General features: G+C 40.9%; 1 protein-coding gene across 6 annotated transcripts in view; it reads right to left on the reverse strand.

Annotated features, from left to right (window-relative positions):
* Positions 1-16184, reverse strand: part of cngb1a (cyclic nucleotide gated channel subunit beta 1a) — a 217498-nt gene extending 201314 nt beyond the window's left edge. For 4 of the 6 annotated variants that reach the window (XM_072547719.1, XM_072547716.1, XM_072547717.1 and 1 more), the window contains exon 1: positions 15967-16182. The gene's annotated coding sequence lies outside the window, so the exon portion shown is untranslated. Of the gene's footprint in view, positions 1-15966 lie in introns of all 6 variants that reach the window. The other 2 variants (XM_072547720.1, XM_072547721.1) reach the window with 2 other exon arrangements.
* Between the last annotated feature and the right edge of the window lie 1262 nt (positions 16185-17446).

Consider the following 17446-nt stretch of genomic DNA (forward strand, 5'->3'; position numbering starts at 1 on the left):
GTAAGTCTTTTTTTTTAAGGTTTCTAGCTCCTTTGCTGTGTTTTTACTCACAGTAAAGTTTATGGTACGGGTTCAAGCTCCATTGGGTCGATGCTGTAGCACAGAGGCCAGCAAACACGATCCTAACAGGATGCCGCCATCTTGGATTTCCCCATCTGAATTTTAATGCTGTGACTTTCCAGGGACTAAATTAATTTTAAGGAAGGAAAACGCTAACTTAAGATGGCTGCAGTAGTCACCTAATCAGATTGTTCCAAGCTCATGAAATGATTAATAAACAAGAAGTAACCTGAGTTGAAATTAACTGTCATAAAAAGTCTGTTATGTGTCTCCTGTTTGATTTACATCTCTCGAAAATTTGACATATGGGATGAAAGTCACTTGCAGTTTATCCAGCTTGAAAAACTGGAAATGGACACAACTGTATCTCAGGCATTAGCTTTTTTTCTCTAGTGAGCTAGAGAAGAAGAAGAATGAATTTTTAACAGCAGGATTGGAAGACTCTCTCTATTACTATTTTGCTCAGCTTCTGACAACACCCAATGCAAAGTATATTGGAGAAACATTCACTCACTGAGAACTCAAATTAAAGTTCATGTTTTGTTACTGCTGATGATACAAGTCATTAATTTAACAACTGTGGTCTCATGTTAAAACCTGACACCTCAAGGACTCCCAAGACTTTTTATAACTAAATGCTCTTGTTCTTCCGTTGGTACTAGACATTTTCCTTTTCAAACTTTATACTGTGTTTGATTGTGTGTTTGATATCATGTTTCATTATTTTTATGGGATTAGATAATTAATAAAATTCTGTTTCTTTCACTCTGCAACTTTGCAATCAAGTCTTTAAATTTGCCTTGCACTAGATTAAAATTGAAGTGTGAAATAGCTGTATGTGAAAAATAATTAAATGTCTTTTTGTGGCCAACTGAGGGGTTAAAAGGAAGGGAGCTGATTCACTCTTCTTCACTTGGTCAGAACAAAAGGGGTGAGTAGGTTGCCAGTAGGTATGATATTGTAACCACACTAATGTATCAGAATGTGTCTGCGTGGGTTTCCTCCGGGTGCTCCGGTTTCCTCCCACAGTCCAAAGATGTGCAGGTCAGGTGAATTGTCCATGCTAAATTGCCCGTAGTGTTAGGTAAGGGGTAGATGTAGGTGTAGGTGTAGATGTAGGGGTATGGGTGGGTTACGCTTCGGCGGGGCGGTGTGGACTTGTTGGGCCGGAGGGCCTGTTTCCACACTGTAAGTAATCTAATCTAATATGTTCATACAAACATCAAGATATAAAACAGACCATTGCTTCTGTAAAATAATGATGTCACAGGTCCTGCTTTCAAGCAGAATGCCTGCTAAAGAATTAGGAAGATTCAGAATTAGAACAACAAACTTGGACCATGGAAGAAGGAGAAATATTAAAATGTTAATACTGCAAATAAAATCCCCATTCCTGAGGCCTTGGAGATTGGTTTCAGAAAGTAGGGCAATTAATGCCATGGGGGTGCACCAGAATGACTCAAGTTTATGAAAGTTTTTGGAGTAATCTCCACCAGGTCAATTCTCCATCAGTGCATATTCAAGAGACATACAAAACTGAAGTAATTAGGATTTGGAGATGCCGGTGTTGGACTGGGGTGTACAAAGTTAAAAATCACACACCAGGTTATAGTCCCAACAGGCTTAAACTGGAAGCACTAGCTTTTGGAGCGCTGCTCCTTCATCAGATGGTTGATCATCATCAGGCCCTTCATCACAGCCACCAAATGAAGGGGTGGCACTCCGGAAGCTAGTGCTTCCAATTAAACATGTTGGACTATAACCTGGTGTTGTGTGATTTTAATTTTGAAGTAATTAGGGTTATGATGGATAACTGTTGCCTCTGGAATTTGTAGTTGTCCAATACGCTTAAATTGAATGTGGCCAATGTTGCTGCAGATCAGCAATCTCTGCAACATACGAAGTCTGTGTTTTCAGTGAACTGGCTGCAGGGATTTATGATTCCAGAGCTGGATTTATAAAAATCTGTTGAAATAAGGTTACAACAGTGAATTGCATTGTTGAGGAGGGAGCATGCAGGTATCAGAGGAGAGAGTCATAGTGTCATACAGCACAAAAACAGACCTTCGGGCAACTTATCTGTGCTGACCAGACATCTGATGACCTAGTCCCAGTTGCCAGCATTTGGTCCATATTATCTAAATCCTTCCTATTCATGTACTTATCCAGATGCCTTTTGAGTGTGGTAATTGCACCCACTTCCACCACTTCCTCTGGCAGGTTGTTGCATACACGCTGAGCCTTCTGCTTGGAAAAGGTACCCCTCAGGTCCTTTTTAAATCTTTCCCTTCTCACCCCAAACCTATGCCCTCTAGTTCTGGACACCCCCATCCTATTCACCCTATGCACATTCCTGATGATTTTATAAATCTCTGCAAGGCCAACCCTATTCTCCAACGCTTCAAGGAAAAAAAACCCAGCCTATTCAGCCTCTCTTAAAACCTGCCATCCTGGCAACATCCTTGCAAATCATTTCTGCACCCTCTCAAGTTTAACAAGATCCCTCCTAAAGAAGGGTGACCAGAATTGTATGCAGTATTTTAAAAGCAGCCTCACCGATATCCTGTATAGCCGCACTATGATGTCCCAACTCCTACTCTCAATATTCTGACCAATGAAGACAAGCATTCTTCACCACCCTGTTTATCTACAACTCTACTTTCAAGGAACTATGCACCTGCACCCCTAGTTCTCTTTGTGTGACAACACTCCCCATGGCCCTATCATTAACTGGATAAGTCCTACCCTGGTTTCCCTTACCAAAATGCAACTTCCCACATTTATCTAAATTAGTTAGGTGGCATGATGGCTCAGTAGTTAGCCCTGCTGCCTCACAATGCCAGTGACTCGGATTCGATTCCACCCCTGGGTGACTGTTTATGTGGAGTTTGCATGTCTGTGTAGATTTCCGCTAGGTGCTCCGGTTTCCCCTCACTGTCCAAAGATGTGCAAGGTAGGTGGCTTGGCCAAGCTAAATTACTCATAGTATTTAGGGATGTGTAAGTTAGGTGTGTTAGACATGGGAAAGGTAGGATAGGGGGATGGGTTTGGGTGGGATGCTCTTCTGAGGGTTGGTGTGAACTCGTTGGGCCGAATGGCCTGTTTCCACCCTGTAGAGATTCTAATGAAAACTCCATATGCCACTACTGGTCCAACTGATCAAGGTCCCGTTGTACTCTGAGATAGCCTTCTTCACTGTCCACTACACCAATTATTTTGGTGTCATCTGCAAACTTACTAACCATGCCTCCTATACTCACATCCAAATTGTCTATACAAATGACGAAAAGTAGTGGACCTAGTACAAATTCTTATGGCACACCACTGGTCACAAGCCTCCAGTCCAAAGAGCAACCTTCTTCCACCACGGTCTGTCCCCTACCTTCAAGTTAATTTTGTATCCAATTAGCTAGATCCCCCTGGAACCCATGTGATCTAACCTTACTAACCAGTCTACCATGTGGAACCTGGTCAAACATTTTGCTTAAGTCCATAGAAACAATGTCTACTGCTCTGCCTTTATCAACCTTCTTTGTCACCTCTTCAAAAAACCACACTAAGCTGTGATGCATCTGGATAGAATGCTTTCTATGTTGCATCTATAAAAATTGGTAAGAGTTGTTGTGGACATGCCAAATTTCCTTCGTCTTCTACAGAATAAGGGCATTGTTGTGCTTTCTTGATCATAGTGTCAACTTGGATGGTTCAGGACAGAATGGTGGTAATAGTTACTCTGAGGAGCTTGAAGCTGTTATCATCTCCACCTCAACACCATTAATGAAGACAACAGCATGTCCTCCACTCCATCTCCTAAAGTTAATGACCAGCCCCTTCGTTTTGCTGACATTGAGGGAGAGATTGTTGTCTTTACACCATGCAACTAAGCTCTCTATTTCTTTCCTGTATTCTGTATCATCAGTTGTCAGTAAACTTGTAAATAGAATTAGAGCAGAGTTTGACCACACAATTGTCAGTTTATGAGGAGTATAGAGGCTGAGTATGTAGCCTTGCGGGGCACCGGTGTTGAGGATTATCGTGAACGAGGTGTTGATGCCTACCCTTACTGATTGCGGTCTGAGGGTCAGGAAGTCAAGGGGAGCAGAGTCCGAGGTCTTTGAGTTTGGATACGAGTTTGCACCTTTGCATTCTAATGCATTGATGGGCATTAAATCCATGTTCCATCCATCTTTCTCCTGGTGGAAGCTAGGCAAATATTCTGGCTTCACTTTAACTCCTTTGAATTTGATTTTTTTTTATTCAAGCTTGAGCTTCCACCCACATTCTGACAAGTTGAATCATAGAGCCTTTAGACTTGTAGATACTCTGTCTCTAGCTCTCTGACAAAATAGACTGTTTCTGATATTCACTGATATTTTAAGAAAGCTTTATAAACTTTATTGTACCACACTTAAATGATTATAGGATGATGATGATTCTGAAGATTTGGAAGACCCATTCTAATGTATACTTCTCAAAATTGGGCCACTGGCTGGTTCCAAACAGAACCGGCAGGCAGTGCAGAAATCCCCTGTGGCCATTCCCCTCAACAATCAGTATACCTTTTTGGATACTGTTGGGGGGGATGACTTAGCAGGGGAAAGCAGTGGGGTACAGGGCTCTGGCACAGAATCTGTCCCTGCTGCTCAGAAAGGAAAGGGGAAGAGGAGCAGAGCAGTAGTCATTGGGGACTCCATAGTTAGGGGGACAGATAGGAGATTCTGTGGGGACGAGAGAGACTCATGGTTGGTGTGTTGCCTCCCAGATGCCAGGGTTCGTGATGTCTCTAATCGTGTTTTTGGGATCCTTAAGGGGGAGGGGGAGCAGCCCTATGTCGTGGTCCACATAGGCACCAACGACATAGTAGGAAGAGAGATGGGGATTTAAGGCAGAAATTCAGGGAGCTAGGATGGAAGCTTAGAGCTAGAATGAACAGAGTTGTTGCGTCTGGTTTGTTGCCTGTGCCATGTGCTAGTGAGGCAAGGAATAGGGAGAGAGAGGAGTTGAACACGTGGCTACAGGGATGGTGCAGGAGGGAGGGTTTTGAATTTTTGGATAATTGGGGCTCTTTCTGGGGTAGGTGGGACCTCTACAAGCAGGATGGTCTTCATTTGAACAGAGGGGTACCAATATCCTGGGGGAGGAAATTTGCTAAGGCTATTGGGGTGGGTTTAAACTAATCCAGCAGGGGGATAGGAACCAAAATTGTAGTTCGAGTATAGAAAAGGTTGAGAGTAGGGAGGTCCGAAATCAAGTTTCACGGACGCAAGATGGCACTGGCAAGCAAGAAATTGGTTTGAAGTGTGTCTGCTTCAATGCCAGGAGCATCCGGAATAAGGTGGGTGAACTTGCAGCATGGGTTGGTACCTGGGACTTTGATGTTGTGGTCATTTTGGAAACATGGTTAGAGCAGGTTGTTGCAGGTTCCAGGATTTAGATGTTCCAGTAAGAACAGAGAAGATGGTAAAAGAGGGGGAGGTGTGGCATTGTTGGTCAAGGACAGTATTACAGTTGCAGAAAGGATGTTTGGGTCTCGTCAACTAAGGTAGTATGGGCTGAAGTTAGAAACAGGAAAGGAGAGGTCACCCTGTTGGGAGTTTTCTATAGGCCTCCGAATAGTTCCAGAGATGTAGAGGAAAGGATAGCAAAGATGATTCTCGATAGGAGTGGGAGAGACAGGTTAGTTGTCATGGGGGACTTCAACTTTCCAAATATTGACTGGCAATGCCATTTTATGAGTACTATAGATGGGCCAGTTTTTGTCCAGTGTGTGCAGGAGGGCTTCCTGACATAGTATGTAGACAGGCCAACAAGGGGCGAAGCCAGATTAGATTTGGTACTGTGTAATGAGCCCGGCCAGGTGTTAGACTTGGAAGTAGGTGAGCACTTTGGTGACAACAATCACAATTCTGTTATGTTTACTTTAATGATAGAAAGGGATAGGTGTATACCACTGGGCAAGAGCTACAATGCAATTAGGCAAGATTTAGGAAGCATAGAATGGGGAAGGAAACTGCAGGGGATAGGCACATTAGAAATGTGGACCTTATTCAAGGAAAAGCTACTGTGTGTCCTAGATAAGTATGTACCTGTCAGGCAGGGAGGAAGTAATAGAGCGTGGGAGCCGTGGTTTATGAAGGAAGTGGAATCTCTGGTCAAGCGGAAGAAGAAAGCTTACGTTAGGATGAGATGTGAAGGCTCAGTTAGGGCGCTTGAGGGTTACAAGTTCACCAGGAAAGACCAAAAGAGAGAGCTCAGAAGAGCCAGGAGGAGACATGAGAAGTTGTTGGCGGATAGGATCAGGGTAAACCCTAAGGCTTTCTATAGGTATGTAAGGAATAAAAGAATAACAAGAGTAAGATTAGGGCCAATCAAGGATAGTAGTGGGAAGTTGTGTGTGGAGTCAGAGGAGATAGGGGAAGCACTAAATGAATATTTTTTGACAGTATTCACTCTAGAAAACGACAATGTTGTTGAGGAGATTACTGAGATACAGGCTACTAGACTAGGTGTGATTGAGGTTCACAAGGAAGAGGTATTAGAAGTCCTGCAGAGTGTGAAAATAGATACATCCCCTGGGCCGGATGGGATTTATCCTAGGATCCTCTGGGAAGCCAGGGAGGAGATTGCCGAGCCTTTGGCATTGATCTTTAAATCGTCATTGTCCACAGGAATAGTGCCAGAAGACTGGAGGATAGCAAATGTGGTTCCCCGTTCAAGAAGGGGAGTAGAGACAATCCTGGTAACTATAGACCAGTGAGCCTTACTTCAGTTGTTGGTAAAGTGTTGGAAAAGGTTATAATAGATAGGATATATAATCATCTAGAAAAGAATAATTTGATTAGGGATAGTGCCTCACAAACCTTATTGAGTTCTTTGAGAAGGTGACCAAACAAGTAGATGAGAGTAAACCGGTTGATGCGGTGTATATGGATTTCAGCAAGGCGTTCGATTTGGTTCCCTACTGTAGGCTATTGTACAAAATGCGGAGGAATGGGATTGTGGGAGATATAGCAGTTTGGATCAGGAATTGGCTTGCTGAAAGAAGACAGAGAGTGGTGGTTGATGGGAAATGTTCATCCTGGAGTCCAGTTACCAGTATGTACCGCAAGGGTCGGTGTTGAGTCCACTGCTGTTTGTCATTTTTATGAACGTCCTGGATGAGGGCATCGAAGGGTGGGTTAGTAAATTTGCAGATGACACTAAGGTCGGTGGAGTTGTGGATAGTGACAAAGGATATTGTAGGTTACAGAGAGACACAGATAAGCTGCAGAGCTGGGCTGAGAGGTGGCAAATGGAGTTTAATGCAGACAACTGTGAGGTGATTCACTTTGTTCGGAGTAACCGGAATGCAAAGTACTGGGCTAATGGTAAGATTCTGGTAGTGTAGATGAGCAGAGAAATCTCAGTGTTCAGGTACACAGATCCTTGAAAGTTGCCACCCAGGTTGACAGGGTTGTTAAGAAGGCATACAGTGTTTTAGCTTTTATTAATAGAGGGATCGAGTTCCGGAACCATGAGGTTATGCTACAGCTGTACAAAACTCTGGTGCGGCTGCACTTGGAGTATTGTGCACAGTTCTGGTCACCACATTATAAGAAGAATGTGGAAGTTTGGAAAGGGTGCAGAGGAGATTTACTAGGATGTTGCCTGGTATGGAGGGAAGGTCTTACGAGGAAAGGCTGAGGGACTTGAGGCTGTTTTCGTTTGAGAGAAGAAGGTTGAGAGGTGACTTAGTAAAGACATATAAGATAATCAGAGGGTTAGATAGGGTGGACAGGGAGAGCCTTTTTCCAAGAATGGTGACGCAAGCACGAGTGGGCATAGCTTTAAATTGAGGAGTGATAGATATAGGACAGATGTCAGAGGTGGTTTCTTTACTCAGATAGTAGTAAGGGTATGGAATGCTTTGCTTGCAACAGTAGTAGAATCGCCAATTTTAAGTACATTTAAGTCGTCATTGGACAAGCATATAGACATACATGGAATAGTGTAGATTTGATGGGCTTCAGACTGGTATGACAGGTCGGCGCAACATCGAGGGCCAAAAGGGTCTGTACTGCGCTGTAATGTTCTATGTTCTATTATGGCATCTGTCTTGAAAACAGCTTCATACTTCAATACTTTTAGTGGAGGAGCCATTTCTGTTTCTCACTTGCTATTGTCATGTTTAATGTTTTAAAAGCAAAATGCTATGGATGCTGGAAATCTGAAACAAAAAAACAGAAAAAGCTGCCGAAGTCCAGATGGTCTTGTAGTACTTTTGAAGTGAAAAACAGAGTTAACAATGAATCCAATAGGATTCTTCTTCAGAAAGTTCCTTTGCAACACATCCTATATCATCTACTTGGTCGCATTTACAGTATAAATTAAGCAAAACATGATTTCTCAGCTGAAAAATTGAGGCAGACTACAAAGGTGAGTATAGCATTTTGTTGTTGAAAAAAGATAGTCAATCGAGCACATGCAGAAGTGTGATATTTGGCATCAATAAAATGGCACCATCTCCCAGGCTGGGCCAACTGAAATGCAGCAATTTATAGCAACATGTGCACTAAACATGGAAGCTAACACCATGAGGTTGAATACATCTTGCATAGTACTTGCCACTAGGTTGCTTTATTTTTCCACTATTTGTAAAATGTTTGCGTCCATCAATCAGGACTCTCGTTTCTACAGGAGAAGGTTCTGTTGAAATCCCCAGACGGAAAGGGGGGCTTTCTCCAGGATTTCCATGGCAACCCTCTCACTCACCCTCATTCCAAGAGGAAAACAGTCTCTTTTCCTGATTCTGTCTTGCCAGGCAGAGGGAGATTGTTGCTGCTGAAAAGGCCTTCAAACAGTTGAAAACTTTCTAGTCAGTGGGTCGAAGATGTGACATGACGGTCAGGCAAGCCTAGTGCATATCCATTGCCAACCTTCATTGTTGGTGCCCATAGAGCATAACCTGAGATATTAATCTCTGTTGTCCAAGACAGAGGCCTGGAGAAGCAATCAGCGAGTTGGAGTCACTGACTTCCATATCAGGAAATGTCACTGTCTAATTTCTGTCCGATGGGTGGGACAATGAGAAACTTTATATCAATAAAGCGAGAACAGGCCATAATAGTGTGTTAATACATGTAAAGGTTGCTCAACAGCAAGATTGTCTTTCTGTTCAAAATTTGCTTGGAGAATCAGATTTTTTCCTCTCAACATCAAGAATCCCATTTCTGCTGATCTCACCATATTTCCTAACTGACTTGCTAATGTCCACATCATTCAGTGAATGGGAAGATTACACTCATCATATTCTTCATCTCCTTATTTTCCATGAGCAATGAACCAGAGGGTCTCTGTAGGTATTTGCAGCCCTGCAAGAATGCAACAAACCAGCAGAGTGCTATATGTATTAGAGCTGCCATAGGATTATGGAATGTGAAATTGGGTGGCACAGCTGTAGCTTTTGGTGGAGGTGGGGAAATATCCCAAGTGATTGAGCAGGCAATACTGATAGAATTCAAAGTTAGTGCTATCAGGAGTTGGAGTGGTAACAGAGAGTAGGGAGGTTGCTGCAGGCAAGTAATAGTGTAGAGCATGACCCTTGGTTAGAGGTGAGTACAGCAGCAGAGATAGAGTGAGGATGAGATATCAGAGAGAAGGTGATGGCACTTACCCAGGTGGAGAGGAGAAGGATATTGACCTTTTTCCTACAATGCTGGGAATGCCTCCATCGTGTTGAAACTGCTTTAACCTGAATGGCAACCTCCCACCAGGCTGGCATCATTCGGTGTTTTGGTCTTCGCTGCTGGAACTCAAGGAGGAGGCCTTCATCTGCATCATCCCATCCAGCAGAAACTTGAAGACCCTGCCTGCAAAACAGGGCACCAATTTCTCCCTGACTGCCATGTCCAGGGCAAATGCCAGGAATTGTGTTGCGCAGGGCAGCTCCAGACTGACAGTGCTTGTTCAAGTACACAATGGGCTTATAAAAATGGTGGAGGCACAATGGTGTTCTCACAGCATCTGTTGAATGGCCAGTTATTTTGGTATGTAGTAAAATGGACAAAAATCAGATTTAGAGATGCCATAGGAAACCAGTAGGTAAACAATGAGGTGGGTTTGGTAAAAAAAGGATAAGAAAACTTGCCAGGCCTCACAGCAAAAAGCCCTCCAAAAACACAACGCGACTCAGACTTACCCAAAATACACTTGTTTCAGTGCTCAGAATCTGCTTGTGATATTCATGCATGAAACGTGGAAAAGCAGTCAAAATGAGTGGAATTACAGCAACATCCAGAAACAAAATCCAGTAACTGTTCTGTAAACAGCTCATGATCTGTTTAAATTGTGTTGGTGGAGTATGTTTTGAGTCTTTTAAGGTCACAACCAGCTGTGTGATGATACTTTGGCTTTAAGAGGTGTATTTTATCTTGTTTTTTTATGTAGTGAGGTTGAAACAGAGGTGCAAGAAGTCTGTTCCAAGCCAATAAAGTAAACAACTTGTGAGGAATTGGGTTCTTTTTAAAAGTTGGAACAATAGAAGCAGCATGGATGGGTGAAGTCAGGCTCCCATATAACCAGGTGTTTAGTTTAGCTCTCAGTAATTGTTGGAATTTTTTGGAAGCTAGTTGAGAAAGCTGCTACATCTCTCTCTCTTTGCTACAGCTAAAAGCTTGAATTCTCTTTGCTGCCAAAATTGCATGTGAGACAATCTATTTTACTGAATTTATTTTACTGAATAAAATTTTACTTAAAGCCGAGTAGTGTAACAAATTGAATTACATCTGGAACACAGCATCTTACACTTGCTTTTAAATAAGAAAAAGTTCAGGTCTAGCCTATCTCCTTGATATATTTGGCCAGGTCTTGATCTATCCATAACCATTGTGTAAAGTTAAAATAGATATATGTTGGAGCATCTGGCTCAAGTACAACATTGCTCATATCAAATCAACAGTGCACACTAACTTATGTCTTCTCCTCTTACTACTGGCAATTAGAAATGTGTGCATTCACCTTTGACATTGTTTTTGATGATTAGGAGGTGATTACAGTGTATAACCTCTCTCTTACTGTGCTTTGTTCAGCAGGGAGTGCCATAATAGGCACTGACAGTAGATGCTTGATGCAATTAACACTGACTGCTTAACATGGATGCTATACAGTAACTGACATGAGGCCTATGCTTTCCAACTAGTACACTGTAGAGTAATAAACTGTATTATCCTGAGTTTATTGTGGAATATAGACACTACAGAACATTGAATACTGAATTTATAACATGGAACACATGTTTTAATAAGAAAGGTATTAGCCATGTAACCAGATAAAACAATAAAGATTGACCGTCTAACATCCAGTGCTGTGCAGAATAGTAGAATGACTGTATAGTCACCACTATGTACTGTAGAATAACAGACTATGGTTTATAAGTCACCACTGATGTGGATCACTGTACAATAATAGAAATTGCAGCGTGCTGGAGTAGGCTTACACTTCTTCCCTGCCTGGCTGGAAGTGAAGTAAGTGTGCCTGAAGTAAATTCTGGAAGATAATTCTGAACTTATCTACATTGAAAAATGACCTTAACTACATAGGTTCACTGTATCTCAGATGTAGTGTCCCCTTTCGCAGAGCCTGGTACTTGGAAAAAGGAAGTGGAAGTCACAATAGATAACTACAGTTCATGCTTTTTAAATAATTCTTTCATGATGGGGTGTCCCCGGGCCAGCATTTGTAGCATAGCTAATTGCCCTATGTCAGTGGTGCTGACCTCACTACTTGAACTGTTGCAATGCACCTGGGTTTAGATATACTCACAGTACTACGTATTGGGAAGGCAATTCTAGGATTTTGATTCAGTGACAGCAACAAAGCATAAATATAGTTCCAAGTCAGGATTCCTTCTAACATATGTGTAAAATTTCTTATAATCTGCATTTATATGTGCTGGCTAGTTTATTCAATATTCAAGCTTTTCCTTTTTATGCACTTTTTGTTCGTCCTTTGTTGGTTTCTAAAACATTCCTAATTTTCAGACTAACCACTATCCTTTGCCTCTTCTTTTAATCTATCACTATTGTTAACCTCCCTGGTTAGCCATGGAAACATCCTTCTCACTGAAATTATGTTTTTGAATGGAATGTGTCTTTCCAATATTTTAAATTTTATTTTTCAATTGTTTGCCACTGTTTATTTACAGCCAAAAGTTTTAGTCTATTTACCAAATCAACCTTAGCCAGATGTCTTCTTGAGTAGATTAGATTCCCTACAGTATGGAAACAGGCCCTTCAGCCCAACAAGTCCAAATCGACCCTCTGAAGAGTAACCCACCCAGACCCATTCTCCATGTTTATCCCTGACAAATGCACCTAACACTATGGGGAATTTAGCATGGCCAATTCACCTAACCTGCACACCTTTGGATTGTGGGAGGAAACCTACACAGACACGGGGACAATGTGCAAACTCCACACAGACAGTTGCCTGAGGCTGGAATCGAACACACGTCTCTGGCACTGTGAGGCAACAGTGCTAACCACTGAGCCACCATTATATCTATGTAATTGGCTTTTTTTTAAATTTAAGATTTTTGTTTGTGGTTGATGTATGTCATGTCAAACTTACTGTGGAATTCAATGCCAAAACATCATTTTCTAGACTACTTTTACCAATTTGATTCATCCTTACAGCTATTGCATTGCCTTTAATACAATATCAAACAATTTCTTGTTTAATGCTTTGTTTAGCAAAATAACTATTGTTAGAGGGCTGATAAACTACTCCACAAGCATATTCTGACCCCTTTGATATTCCAGTTCTCCAACTCACACTGTTTCTATTTCTTGATTTTCTAAACCAAGATTCTTTTGCACTTATGTCTTTATGTCAAGGAATACCCCTCCTCTGTTTGCCATTGTTCCTGTCTATTCTAAATGTTGTGTACCATAGAATATTTATTTCCCAATTTTAGTTGCACCACAATCATGTCTCTGTAATGGTGATTTGATGTAAACTACTTACCACTATTTATGCCACTAATTCATCTGTCTGATTGCATACATTCCATACATTCAGGCAAACTGACTTCAGTTTTGAAGAAGTCATATCAGACTTGAAATGTTAACTCCGTTTCTCTCTCCACATATGTTGCCAATTCAGCTGAGTTTCTCCAACATTATCTGTTTTTATTTCCAGCATCCACCGTACTTTGCTTTCATTAAAGTAACTTCAGTGTTATATTTATTACTATTTCCTACACAGACTTTACTCTTAGATGCAAATTTACTTTTAAACTGTCCATCCCTTCCTGTCCCACACAGTGTGTCTTTACCCACAACAACATACTTTTCTATTGCTTCAACGTTTACTGTTAAATTTCTAAATTTCCTTTCACTGAAACCCTTCTCCCAGTTTGATGAAATTTTCGCTACTTTGATTGAATTTACTAACTCAGTCTTATGTTTGTATGATTGGTCCCTTCACAGCATTACTTTCCTTTCTCTATCATGGCCAGATGACCTCCATGGGTGGGCCCTCAATATTTAGATTCCACCCATCAACAAATTACTTAAAATGCATGAAAGTTGTCTGACCAAACGGTAATGAAGTTTGACCATGAAAATCGATCAGGTGTTGGATCGCTTGCATTGGGTTCATGTTTACTTTGCCCACATGGTATCCATTGCAAATGTCACACATCTCCAACCCACTGTTTTTATAACAATGAGAATACAATAAATAATACAGACATTAGGGCATAAATTCTTTGCATTGAACTGGAATAAGTGGCAGTATCACCATCTATTCCTATCACTGCTCCCATCAGGTCAATGGAAATTTCCAGTTTTAAATATTTCAAGTAATTCTGGGTGTAGATGGGACATCCAGACTGGTACAATGCTGCTGGAGTTGGCATAATATCTATAGGAGAAAGTGAGGACTGCAGATGCTGGAGATCAGAGCTGAAAATGTGTTGCTGGAAAAGCGCAGCAGGTCAGGCAGCACCCAAGGAGCTGGAGAATCGACATTTCGGGCATCAACCCTTCTTCAGGGCACCTGCTGCGCTTTTCCAGCAACACATTTTCAGCTATAATATCTATAGGGTCATTAGTTCATTGGCTGAGCACATTGGTCCCACATCTCTTGTGTGATGCTGCCATTTGTCTTTGATTTAGATCTGGCCTCAGGCGCACAGTTGGGTTTTACTACCACTGAACTGGCATGTTTTACTTTCCTGCACCACGGCAAATTCTAGAAGGGTCAGCTAATATGTAAGCTGGGACAATCACCACCCTCCACTCATGGCCTTTTTGACACAGGTGACCAACTTTGGGACAGATGCAAGTTTCATTTCAAGCTAGGGTCCATACGAGTTAGGGGTGAGACCACATCCTCATATATTCAGGTTCCAGCTTGTTTTACTGGATTTCTGTATGATTTATGGCAAAGTACACTGGGACGTATATGGATTTCAGGATTACAGACTGAATATCAATCTAGGACAGGTACTAAATATATATAAAAAAAACACAACTGATAATACTCATACCAATCGTGTAACATTGTAAAACACAACAGAAATTGATTGTAAGGTAATAAAATCATGGCTGATCTGTCTGTGGCCTTTACTCCACTTTCCTCCTTGAACCTCAATATCCTTGACTTCTTCATACATTAAAAATCTGCCTCTCTCATTCTTGAGTATACCCAATGACTCAGCATCCACAACTCTCTATCGAAAAGAATTCTAAAGATTAATGACTCGCTGATAGAAGAAATTCCTCTTTGTCTCAGTCTCAGATTGGAAGCCTTTTATTTTGAAACTATATCCCCAGTTCTGGATTTCCTGATAAGGGGAATTCTCCCAGCATCTAACCTGTCAGCTTCCCTCCAAATCTTATATGTTTCAATAAGATTATCACTCATTTTTCTCAACTCCAATGACAAAAGCCTAACTTGCTCAAACCCATCATCTCAATAATCAACATAGTGAACCTTCACAGAAGGGGTTCCAATGCAAGAATATCCTATCTTAAGGAACCAAACATTTACTAAGACCTTAGGTGTTATCTCAACAATAACCTGTACAACAGTAGTAAGAGTTTATCACTTTTATGCATCACTGCTCCCCCGCCTTGCTATAAAGGCCAGTTTTCACTTACCTTCCTAATTATTTACTGTACCTGCATGTTCACTTTTTGTGATACATGTAAAAGGACAATCTTTGTACCCTCTGCAGTCTCTCTCGAGTTATTATTTTAAATGCAATATTAAGCACACTGGAAAATTAGAGATTCACTGCACAATACGAATGTTTAGTACATCAAATTTGTATCACAAATAATCCCATAAAATGACCACACAAATTCTATAGTGGCAAATTAATATCATAGCAACAATAACAAGAGTAAAACCTTTCTGGATTAAGCAGAAGTTTTAACTGGGATTTATATTATTTCTTTCGATGTGATGCCACTGAACATCATAATCTTTTGAAAACCTAAATAAAAATGGTGCTTAATGGGTCAACAATATTCTACTCACTCTAAACTGACTACCTGCTTTGAGGTGATAACATGCAACCACAATGCAATTGAGAAATGCTGCAGTCTTTACACTAGCTACTTAATGTATAAGCAAGACATTACAGCTAAGTCACTGGACCTTCAGTAACAATGCTTAATGTCTTGATGTTCAGTGAAATTGCACATATTGCAACTCGTTGTTCATTAATTTTTCCTTAACTACAATGTAAAGCAGGCAACTCCTTATCCAAAAACAAATATAAAAGACAGTAAAGGACACATTTTAAATCTTCAGATACAATTGACAGTTTAGCTGATGGCTTACTGTTTCCATTCCCCAGAAGATTATAAAACAGATGTGCGCATACAAGCATCAAAATCTAAACAACCCAAGATTTACCTGTGGTATCAGAGAAGTTACTGAGTGGGATCCATTCCTTAAAGTTGCAGCTCTGTGTGTAATGTGAAGTGCTATTCCTATTCTGGGACCTGAGGGAAGATTAAGAGCCCTGCAAGGAAAAGATTAAAGCTGTGAAGGACAGTTCTCCATATCAAAGTCATTGAGATGTGAAGAAGAAAAGGGAGAGGAAAGTGGTGTAAAGGAATATAACGAACGTGGGAGGTAAGGAGATAGGGAAGAAAATTAACAGAAAAAAGATTACAATGGAAAATGAATGAAGAGAAGGCAAAAACTAAAGTTGAAAATGAGAAAAAAAGATTTGGTACAAAACAGAATACATAGCAACATCCTACTACAGAAGACATGGCATTTCCCTGCCTGAGGTTATATAAGGTTGAATCAGAGCAATACAATACAGAAGAATGCCATTTGTCCCTAGTGGCTATGCTAGCTCTAAGTTAGAATGTTCAGCTTGTTTCATCTCTCTGCAATTCAACTCTTTCCTTTTCAACTCCATATGTAATTCTGTTTGATTATTACTGTAGAATCTACTTCCACTATCCTGTCTTGCATTGACATCATTGGTGATTGTCAAAATCTATTAATTATACAAGACTGTCTAATCTGAACATAGTTAAGAAATAGCTGATTGTATTGTAAGAGGTACCATGTTGAGGTTGTATACAATCTTATAAAAGAATGACAAGCAAGAGAAAAGTGAAATTGATTCAGTATAAGCTCTAAAGGTAGTTCAGAGGACTTAAGACAAAATTTGGAGGAAAGATATGCATGGATTTCTCCTCACCTCATAGCTTTCTGTGTAAATGCACATTAAACCTTTTCTAACCATAAAGACTTTATTCTATTACTGAAGCTGTAAGTATATACAAATTATTAAACTGGTTGTAAAATTGAGTGAATGGAAGGAGACAGAAAGAATGAATTATTGGTTGGAATATTTGACACAATGCCACCAGTGATATCCAGAAAGGATCAAACAAGGAAAGGTAATATGCAATGAATGGTAGGGCTCTGGACAGTACTGAATCCTTTGTGCGCATGTGCGTAGATCCGTGAAGGCAATAGGATGGGTGGATACAGTGGTTAAGAGGGCATATAGAAATTTACTTTTATTAGTTGAAGTATAAAATACAAGAGCTGGGAGGTTATAGTGGAGCTATACAGGATATTTCTCGGGCCACAGCTGGACTATTGCGTGCTAACTAGTCACCAAACTATAGTGAAGCTGTGATTTCTCTTAGCAGCCATGGTCGAATGGTGAAGCAGATTCGATGGCTGAATGGCCAAAACCTGCTCCCATATCTTGTTGTCTCTGGAGAGGGTGCAGAGAATATTCACAGGATGTTGCCTGAGCTGGAGGATTTCCGATGATAGAGAAAGAAACTATTACAACATTTAAGAAGTATTTAGACAAACACTTCAAATGCCATAGCATAGAAGGGTGTGGATTAGGGTTCTT

Source organism: Chiloscyllium punctatum, chromosome 26, assembly GCF_047496795.1.
Source record: "Chiloscyllium punctatum isolate Juve2018m chromosome 26, sChiPun1.3, whole genome shotgun sequence".
Classification (NCBI taxonomy): domain Eukaryota; kingdom Metazoa; phylum Chordata; class Chondrichthyes; order Orectolobiformes; family Hemiscylliidae; genus Chiloscyllium; species Chiloscyllium punctatum.